Source organism: Mastomys coucha, unplaced genomic scaffold (assembly GCF_008632895.1).
Source record: "Mastomys coucha isolate ucsf_1 unplaced genomic scaffold, UCSF_Mcou_1 pScaffold14, whole genome shotgun sequence".
Lineage (NCBI taxonomy): Eukaryota > Metazoa > Chordata > Mammalia > Rodentia > Muridae > Mastomys > Mastomys coucha.
This window is the reverse complement of record NW_022196896.1, coordinates 89,617,830-89,627,701: the sequence shown is the minus strand read 5'-3', so window position 1 is coordinate 89,627,701 and position 9,872 is coordinate 89,617,830.

Below are 9,872 nucleotides of genomic sequence, written 5' to 3'. Positions count from 1 at the left end.
TTTTTTAAAGGGAAACAGAAGAGGAGTGGATCTGGGGAAGAGGGGGGTAGAGGGAGGAATGCCACGCCTACTCATCTGCAATATTAGGGTTAAAAGCCTGATCATGGACAAGAGGCGTTATTACTTCAAAGGGAGTTTGTGCCTCCTGGGTATTCAGTCAGTCATTGGCATCCCCTAACTCAGATTAGTTTGTTCCAGATTAGTCTTTCCAATCATCAACACGCCTTCTTATTTAGGCATACAGGTACCCCAAGAGATGATTCGTAAATGGCTAAAAAAGGCTGTTGTTCCCTGGCCAGCACAACATTCCAATATCTCCTAATTTATTACCAAATTGTCATTAGCTTGGAATTTCTCACAAGGAAGCTGTCTTATCAGATAGAATGTCCTCAGAGTTAGCAACAGAGGTCAGGCACCATTGCTTACTGTTAACATAGTTAGAATTCTCAGGGCAGTCCCACAGAAGACAGAACTGTTTTACATAGCAAGCGAAGGGCTTCCCTCACTTAAGGGCATTTTCAGGAACTGCTAGATTGGAACTTCCTGGTGCTTGCCTCCAGAAGACCCAGAGAATTAGCATGGGATTATCCAAATAGCCCTAGCAGGGAGGGCACCGCTGCTCTTTCACTTCACACCTGGATACCCGATCTTACCGACCTTGATGTAACCATCACTTGCCTATGTGATCTTACTGACCTTGATGTGACTGTCACCTGCCTACTTGACTTTTGTCATTCACCCTGTTTTCTGCATACTATTTAAGCCTGGTTTTCACTTTGTGCAAGAACTTAGATGGACTAGGACTTAGACTTAGACTCATTCATTCAGATTCAAGCTCCGAGCCTCATGCAGTCTGCAGCCCCCCAGGGCCTAGAGCGCTTGGGCCTGGGGGGGGGTGCAGCGCCTGTCCAGAAGAGGTGGCTGCTTTAGACCCAGTGTGTTTCAGGTGGCCTCAGATGTACCTCAACTGTTGAGCTGCCAGATTTTGCATTTCTCTTTTTTAATGACAATAAAAGTCTGATGCCATTTTTAAGAAATACATTCAGAGCCGGGCGGTGGTGGCGCACGCCTTTAATCCCAGCACTTGGGAGGCAGAGGCAGGCGGATTTCTGAGTTCAAGGCCAGCCTGGTCTACAGAGTGAGTTCCAGGACAGCCAGGCTACTCAGAGAAACCCAGTCTCGAAAAACCAAAAAAAAAAAAAAAAAAAAAAAAAAAAGAAATACATTCAGATCCTGCACTTCCATGTGTTGCCTCTGCCATCATTTCTTTGCCTACACCTTGTCCACCTGACTAGGACCATGTTTCTCCTGCGGGTTGAGGGAGGTCCAGACTGGCTGGCCGGCAACAGAGGAACAGGGAGGAAGGAGGGAGGGGAAACTTCAGTTGGAATGCAATATATGAGAGAAAAATAAATAAGTAATAAAAGAAGCATGTTTGAATGTAATATATGAGAAAGCATAGATAGATAGATAGATAGATAGATAGATAGATAGATAGATAGATAGATAGATAGATAAATGATAGATAGATAGATAGATAGATAGATAGATAGATAGATAGATAGATAGATAGAAGCCTGTTTGGCTCTACAGAGCCCATGTAAAAAGCCAGAGGTGGTGGTACAGGTCTGAAATTCCAGTGTTAGGAAACAGAGACAGGATGATCTCTGAGGCGTGTTAGCCAACAACTAGTCTAGTTGAATCTATTAGCTCCAGGTTCAGTAAAAGATCCTGTGTCATATATATATGTGTGTGTGTGTGTGTGTGTGTGTGTATGTGTGTATATATATATATATAGATAGATAGATAGATAGATAGAGAGAGAGAGAGAGAGAGAGAGAGAGAGAGAGAGAGAGAGAGACCCTGGGATAGCTCAGTGGATAAAAGTTTCCACTGCCAAGCTTGATACCCTGAGTCAACCCCAGGGAATCACACGGTGAAAGGAAAAAACTGAGTCCTGCAAGACAGCCTCTGACATCTACCTGTGAACCAGCATATGACTCCCCACCCCCTCACACATACATACACTAAATAAATATATAAATACATAAATAAATGTAATTAAAAATAAAGTGGAGAAGGACAGAAGATGGCACCCAATATCAACCTCTGGCATCCCCATGTGCACCCGTGTGCACACACATGCATACCCCACATATACACACATTTGCATATACATACCCAGGAGAAGAAAGATATCCTCAAATAAGCAAAGGCTAAAGGAATCTGTTACCATTCTAGGCTGGCCCTGGAAGGAGTGCTTTTAAAACTGCCCTACCAGGTAGAAGAAAAAGACTTGAAACCATACAAATTAAAGAAATATAAGTGATAGTTAAGGTAGATACACAGGCAATTATAAAAAGCAGAATGTTTGTAACAATATTTTATGATTCCACTGTTGCTTTTTTCCACATCATTTCAGACTAGTAAGTTAGAAAATTACTAGTCTAAGTCCTATTTAAATCTATGTTTTTATTTTCTCTCTAATTTGAAGTATATGGTTTTCAAGTATTAGCTTAAGATCTGTAATACAGCATATAAATATACAATTTTATCATAGTAACAACAGAAAGATGTAGGGACAAAGATATAAAGGAGCAGAATTTTTTTTGTAATTTTGGTGTCAAGCTGGAAAGTTCAAATTCGACTATTACACTCTTGGGGTGTTAAATTTCAATTACGGCTCTTGCCAAAATAATAAAAACAATCTTAAAATTGTTGTGGAACCATAACAGACCCTGGGTATCCTAGGCAACCTGAGTAAAAATAAACAACCAGCTAAGCCTGTAGCTCAGGGTAGAGCTCTTGTCTAGCATTCAAGAGGCTCATGGTCCAATCCCCAACACAAAAGGAAGCAAGCCAACCAGGCAGAAAGACAGGCAGACAAGCAGACAGGCAGACAGGCAGACAGGCAGGCAGGCAGGCAGACAGACAGACAGACAGACCAGCAGACAGACAGACAGGCAGACAGACAGAGACAAAGAGAAAAAGTCAGGTTTCTCTAGAGGAACAGAACAGAGAGAGTAAAATACATATGTAAATATATATATATATATATATATATATATATATATATATAGTCTATTAAATCATCTTACCATTAAAATAGTCACAAAAAGTGGGAAGTAGAGGAAAAAATCCTAGACACTAAACTGCCTAATTTCACAATATATAACAAGTTAGCAATTAAAACAGCATGGTGCTAGCTAAACAAACAAAACCCAGACATACACAAGAGTAGGGAACACAGAAATAAATCTGTGCATTTAGTCAGAGGACCTTTGATGAAGGTGCCAATAATAAACAATTGGAAAAGGATAGTTTATTAGTCAGGTTTCTCTAGAGGAACAGAACAGATAGAGTAAAATATATATGTAGCTATATATTTTATATATAGTAATATATATATTGTTTATTAAATCAGCTTACCATTAAAATAGTCACAAAAATGACACACACCTAAGAGGCCAAGAACCAGGTAGTTGCTGGGTCCATAGGCTGATTGTCTCAGCAGCTCCAGTCTGGCACCAGAAAGCTGGAAAGTTCCTGATGAGCCACTGATCCTGAGTGGTGGAAGCCTGGAAACGCAGGTTCTGATGTCAGTGGAGAGATCAGCAACAACAGCACAGGAGAAATCAACCTGGAGACGAAAGAGAAGGCTGGGCAGACATGAGGAAGGTCAGCCGGGTGAACAGTCTTCCTTCTACTTTTGTCTAAGACTTAGATATTTTATGTGCACGGGTGTTTTGCCTGCATGTATTTCTGTGCATATATTGCCCAGAAAGCCACACATCCCCTGGAACTGGAGTTACAAAGATGTGGGTTCTGGGAGAAGAACCTGGATCCTTTGAAAGAGCATCCAGCATTTTTTCATTGCTGAGCTGTCTCTCCAGCCCCGCAAGTCCTTTTCCATCTGGGATGCTTCAAGAAAGTGCCATTCATACTTGGAGTAGGTCTTCTCCTACCAACTAAGCAATCTGGTTATTTCTTCAGGCTAGGCCCCTATTCCAGTGACTCTAACTTGTGGCAAGTTGGCACTAAAACCAACCATCACAGACAGGATCTTCAATAGTGATCTTCTATCTTTCAATAGGGAAAAATAGGGCATCTGCATGCAGAGGGGTGAAATGATCATACTCCAGGTACAAAAATCAATCTAAAGAGCATTAAAGGAGCAAATGTAAAATGTGAAACAGAAAACCTACTAGGAAAAAATGGGAACTTGCTTGTGCTTTTCAAATAGAAGCTTTTTACGAGCATATATTAATTAGACAAAACAATTAGCCCATCATAATATTTTATGCATGAATATAATAAACTTTGATGTAGCTGCTCCATCCATTACTCCCCTGCTTTTGTCCTCACTCCCCAATACACTCCACCTGTCTATCCAAACAGTCTCCTTTTTCTCTTATCTTTTCCTTTTACGTTCCATGTATGACAGTGTGACATTTTTTTTCTTCCCGAATCTGGGCTTATTTCATTTAATATGATGATCTCCAGCTGCACCTATTTTCCTGAAAATAACATAATTTCATTCTTCTTTATGGCCTAATAAAACTCCATTGTGATTATGCACCACATTTTCTTTATTCAACCATTAATGGGCACCTAGGCTTGCTTTCATCAGCTTTCTACTAAGAATAGAGCCACGATAAATGTGTGTGCAGATGTTCTCATTTTCTTTCTGCCGCTGTGAGAAAAACCTGACAAGAAGCAACTTAGGGGAGGGAAAGGATTAATTTGTCTCACATTTCTAAGCCATAGTCCATCATTTGAAGGGAGTCAGGGACAGGACTTGAGTAGGAACTCTAAGCAGAAGCCATGGAGGAATGCTGCCTGCTGACTCACTCGGCTCCCTCAAAGGCTCAAGCTTAGTGATTTTCTATACTTCTCAGGACCACCTGCTAAGGATGGGTGGCTTACAGTGGGCTGGGCCCTCCTGTATCAACTAATGATCAAGAGCATTCCCTCACAGACACACCTACAGGCCAATGCCATCCAGGTAATTTCTCAGTGGAGGCCCCTATCTCAGATGACTCGGGGCTGTGCCAAGTCATCAATGGAAGCTAACTAGGACAGCAGGTCCCTAACTTGTGTCCTGACTTATATTTCTCTAGGTTTGTACCCAAGAGTAGTATAATAACTTAACCATATGGTATTTCTATTTTTAATTCCTTCGGAAGCCACCATACCGATTTCCTCAGTCGCTGAACTAATTTATATTCCTACCAACATCCTAGAAGGGTCCTTGGGGGAAGGTTCTTGTTCTTGGTCCTCACGATGATTTTTTTTGGGGGGTGTGAAACTAAAATGACATGCAACAAAAATAAAACAATAGACAAACATGACTCCATTGTCATTTAAAAGCTTCTGCACACTACGTAATACGATCAATGGAAGAGACTGACAACATATGGTACGTGAGAAAATTTCCACAAACCATACACCCGATAAGGTTGGTGTTAATATCCAAAATATGCAAGGCATTCGACTGCAGGAGGAAACAAATACTCATATTTGAAAATGGGCAAAAGGCATATGAAAAAGAAGATGCACAAATTGCTAGTGGGTATATGAAAAATGATATTCGGCACCACAAATCATCAGGGAAATGGTATTAAACCCCAGATATCATCTTATACCTGTGAAAATGGCTGTTATAAAAATGACAACAGAAATAGTGGTGATGAGGATGTGTAGAGAATAGAGCCCTTGTCTGCAGGTGATAAAAATGTAAATTACTGTGGGCTTATGGAGGCCAGCACGATGCATCCTCAAACAGCGCAGGACACGTACCATGTGATCTAGCAATCCCATCCCCGGGCATAAATCCAAAGGAAATGAAAGCCACACCTCAGAAGTTATCTGCACCGCTATGTTCGAGAGAAGCATTCATCATTCACAATAACCAAGATAGGGAAACAACTCCGGTGTCGCTTAAGAGATAAATGGATAAAGAAAATGTGGCTGTGTAGGTGTGAATATCCTGTTGTACAGCATAAGTATATACAATCTTCATTTGTTGATCATAACATAATAAAGCTGAGGTGGTGACAGGATGAAAGAGACAGATAGCAACACAGTATCAGTTGGAGACGGCAGTAGCCTGCTCTCAATAATGAACAGAGTAGCCAGACAGAAGATAACTGAGGGAATAGAGGAGGAGATGAACAACACAATTCATTAACTAGATCAAACCAGCATCTATAGCTAAACCAGAATCACAATATAAGCTATTATCCAAGATACACCTTATATGAGGGCACACATTTTCAACAGATTTTTAAAAGACAAACGTCATACTAAGTATCTTCGCCTACCACACTGAGATAAAGTGAGAGATCAGAAACTAAAAGAAATGGAAAATTCATCAATTTGTGCAAATGAAACACAACTTAATCTATGTAGCGAAGGAGAAATCACAAGACAAAATTTTTAAATACTTGGAAGTGAATGAAATATATAATATTCCAAAGCTTACTAGACACAGTGAAAAGCAAAACTATGTAAGGGAGAAATAAATTTCATAGAAGTACCTCTATGGAAGCCTGGAGCAGGCTGACTCCATAAAGAGAGACTCGCTTAACTCAAAGAATGGTAGCCACAGAGCATGGTATAGGTTCGAGGCATGATCTTCCCACCCTCTGCCCACCCTCCCATCTCCAGCATTTTACAGTGGAGGATTGTCTTTGTGGCAGTGTTCCAAAGTAGTGTATGTAAGGAGAAGGGAGCGTGTGTGTCTGTCTCTTGTTAGAGAGCCACTTAGTACCGTTGTGAGCACCAACATTTATGATTGATCTAACCTCACCCACCACCCAAGGGTCCTACCTCCAAATGTGAATTTAAGACCAAATTTCCAGCACATGAAAATTTTGGAAGGCTATTTAACCCACAGCACATCCACTTACTTGGTCGCTGACCTCTTTATCGCGTGCCTTTCATTTCTCTATAAACCGCAGGACTGGGGAGCTTCTGTGCTATTCACCATTACGTCACCGTCATCCAGCAAAGGTGTCAATGGAAGAGTCTCAGCATACAGTTACTGAAGGAAGCTAAAAGAACTTAATAACACATGGATAAATCAAGGACCTCTGTGATCAAAGGTTTTGGTACTCTTTGTATTGAGCATCTGAGATGCCATCCCTTTGTTGGCTGCCCACCACCCACTAGAGACAAAGTCTCAGAGCAAACCAGATGAACATACTTTGGAACACAGGCCTGGAGAAGAGTCCATTAGAGTTGAAAACCTAAGCGGGGAGCATTAGAAGGAAAAGTGCTGGTCGGAGGAGCAGGTACTTCAGGGGTAGACTTCTTGGATCAGAGCCAAATGAGAATCTAACCTTTCCTCAAGAAGTTTCTACAGAATTGGGATCAGAACATGGGCCCAGTCATACAAGAAAAGTCCAGGGGTCTGACTAAGCCAGAGAGACCAAAACACAAATCACAGCAGGCAGGCAGGAGTCTTGAACCCCTTTAAGCCTAACAAAAATCGGGTGACCACTGAGAGAGCTAAGGAGCCAGTAGACACTGTAAACTCAAGGACGCCGACTCTCTCAGAGATGTAAGGTTCTGGGATAAATGCTTCAAGATCTCATTTTGTGATGGAACAAGAAGAGAAGTAAGATCTAAATCACCAAAGGTCAGGTTGGTTGTGGTGGGACTCGACATTAAATCACAGGAATCCCAGAGGCAGAGGCAGGTGGATTTCTGTCAGTTTGAGGACAACCTGGTCTACATAGTGAGTTCCAGGACAGTCAAGGCTATGTAGTGAGACCTTGTCTCAAAAACATATGCATATGTACCACTATATTTAAAACCACTGGATTGTGCTAAATGAGGGTTGTTTTTTTTTAAGTTTGCTTTAATTAATTTGGCTGTGATGAATTGGGTTGATGGTCCTTCTCCTCCCATCTCTAGGACTACCAACAGTTGTGAGCTGTCATGTGGATGCTGGGAATTGAACCAGGGTCCTCTGGAAGAGTAGCCAGTGCCCTTACCAACTGAGCAGCCTCTTCAGCCCCAGTAGATTTTTTTAATGGTTTTTTGAGACAGGTTTTCTCTGTGTAGCCTTGGATGTCCTAGACTCACTTTGTAGACCAGGCTGGCCTCAAACTCACAGAGATCCACCTGCCTCTGCCTCCCAAGTGCTGGGTTTAAAGGGTACACCACCACTGCCCATCTGATTAGTCTTCTTCTGCCTTATACAAATAAGACTACTTCTTTAGAGAAATAATGAATTTTTCATTTTCTGAACAGATCCAAGTGACAGTATAAGACTAACAAAAGATTTCATAACAAGTGAATGAAAGAGCCCTGCTGGATGATGGTTTGGAAAACCAAACCACAAACCAAAGCCCTGCAGGACACATTTAAATATTATTTATCACATCCTTACCTTGGCTAAGCCTTAGATAATTGATGTAAAATGAAGTAGAAGCTAGAGATGGCTCATCTGGCAAACCGCTTCTCACAAAAGCATAAGAAGCTGAGTTCAAACCCCAGAACCAATATTTAAAAAGCTTAATGTGGTATGTGCTTTTGACACTGACCTTGAAGAAGTGGAGATTGGATGGTTCCTGGAGCTTGTTGGCTGGAAGGTCCATCCAGTATGGTGAGAGACACAGACTGACTAATAAGAGACCGTGAATCAAAACAGGGAGGATGAAGAAGTGACATCAGATGTTGATGACCTCTAACCTCCATACCGAATCACAGCATGTGCACTTGGACATGCATGTACACCCAAACACATGGTTTTTATAAAAGATAGCTAGAACTTGGCAATCCTTGAGCATGGATACGCAGCATTCTTCCTTGCTTTACAAATGAGGGGCTGCGGGTAGTACGGATTTGCATTTATCACAACTGCTTTCCTTTAAGACAATGAAATAGATCCCGTCTCCTCTCCTTTGCCCTCACCAACAGCAGTGGCAGCTGGTGGGAGAGCTGGCCCCTACAGGGTCATGAGAGAGGCGAGCTGTTGTCCCTGCCCCTTGCCTACTGCAGCACTCTCAGAGCAGGCCCTGCATCTCACGTGGACAGTACAGTAGAGCTGGCTCTGGATGTGGGGGTTGCAGGTGAGCTGGCCCTGAGTGCTTGAGTCCTGGAGAGCCTTGTCCTGCCTCTTATCTGCTGGACAGTGGCATGGATGAGGAAGGAATGCCCTCCTAACCTCCCTTGTTCCTCAGTATTCATAGCAGGACAGAGCTAGCCCTGGGGTCATGAGAGCAGAAGACCAGACTCTGCACCTCACCTTGGTGGCAGAGTAGAGCTACCCTGGTTTCAGGGGTTGCTGGTGGGCTGGCCTCAGAGCGCATGAGAGCTGGAGAGCCATTGACCTGACCAGATATATATTTCTCAGATATATCCAGGGCTTTGAATTGGTTCACCCCAATGTCTACCCTATCAATAAATTGCTGGAGTGCATGAAGGGGCCAGTCCTACAGATCCAAAAACTATAGCATCTCCATGACACAGGGCAACATTAGAGGAATCTCAGTAAGGTTCCAGTAAAGCCCTCATACTAGAAAACAAGTAATTTGCAATGAGCACTTACAAGTAAAGAAGTGTGGACAAAATGGCATAATATGGGACACAATGGGACATGCTACAGGTACCATAACATTTTTTTTCTCTGTTGGGAGAAGGTTACAAGGATGGAGAGCAGGTATGAGGGGAGGGCAAGATGAGTGGAACTAAGTGTATGAAGTGAAATTCACAAAGAACCAATAATTTTAAAAGAATTATTTATCTTATGTATATGAGTACACTGTAGCTGTCTTCAGACACACCAGAAGAAGGCATCAGATCCCATTACAGAGGGTTGTGAGCCACCATGTGGTTGCTGGGAACTGAACTCAGGACCTCTG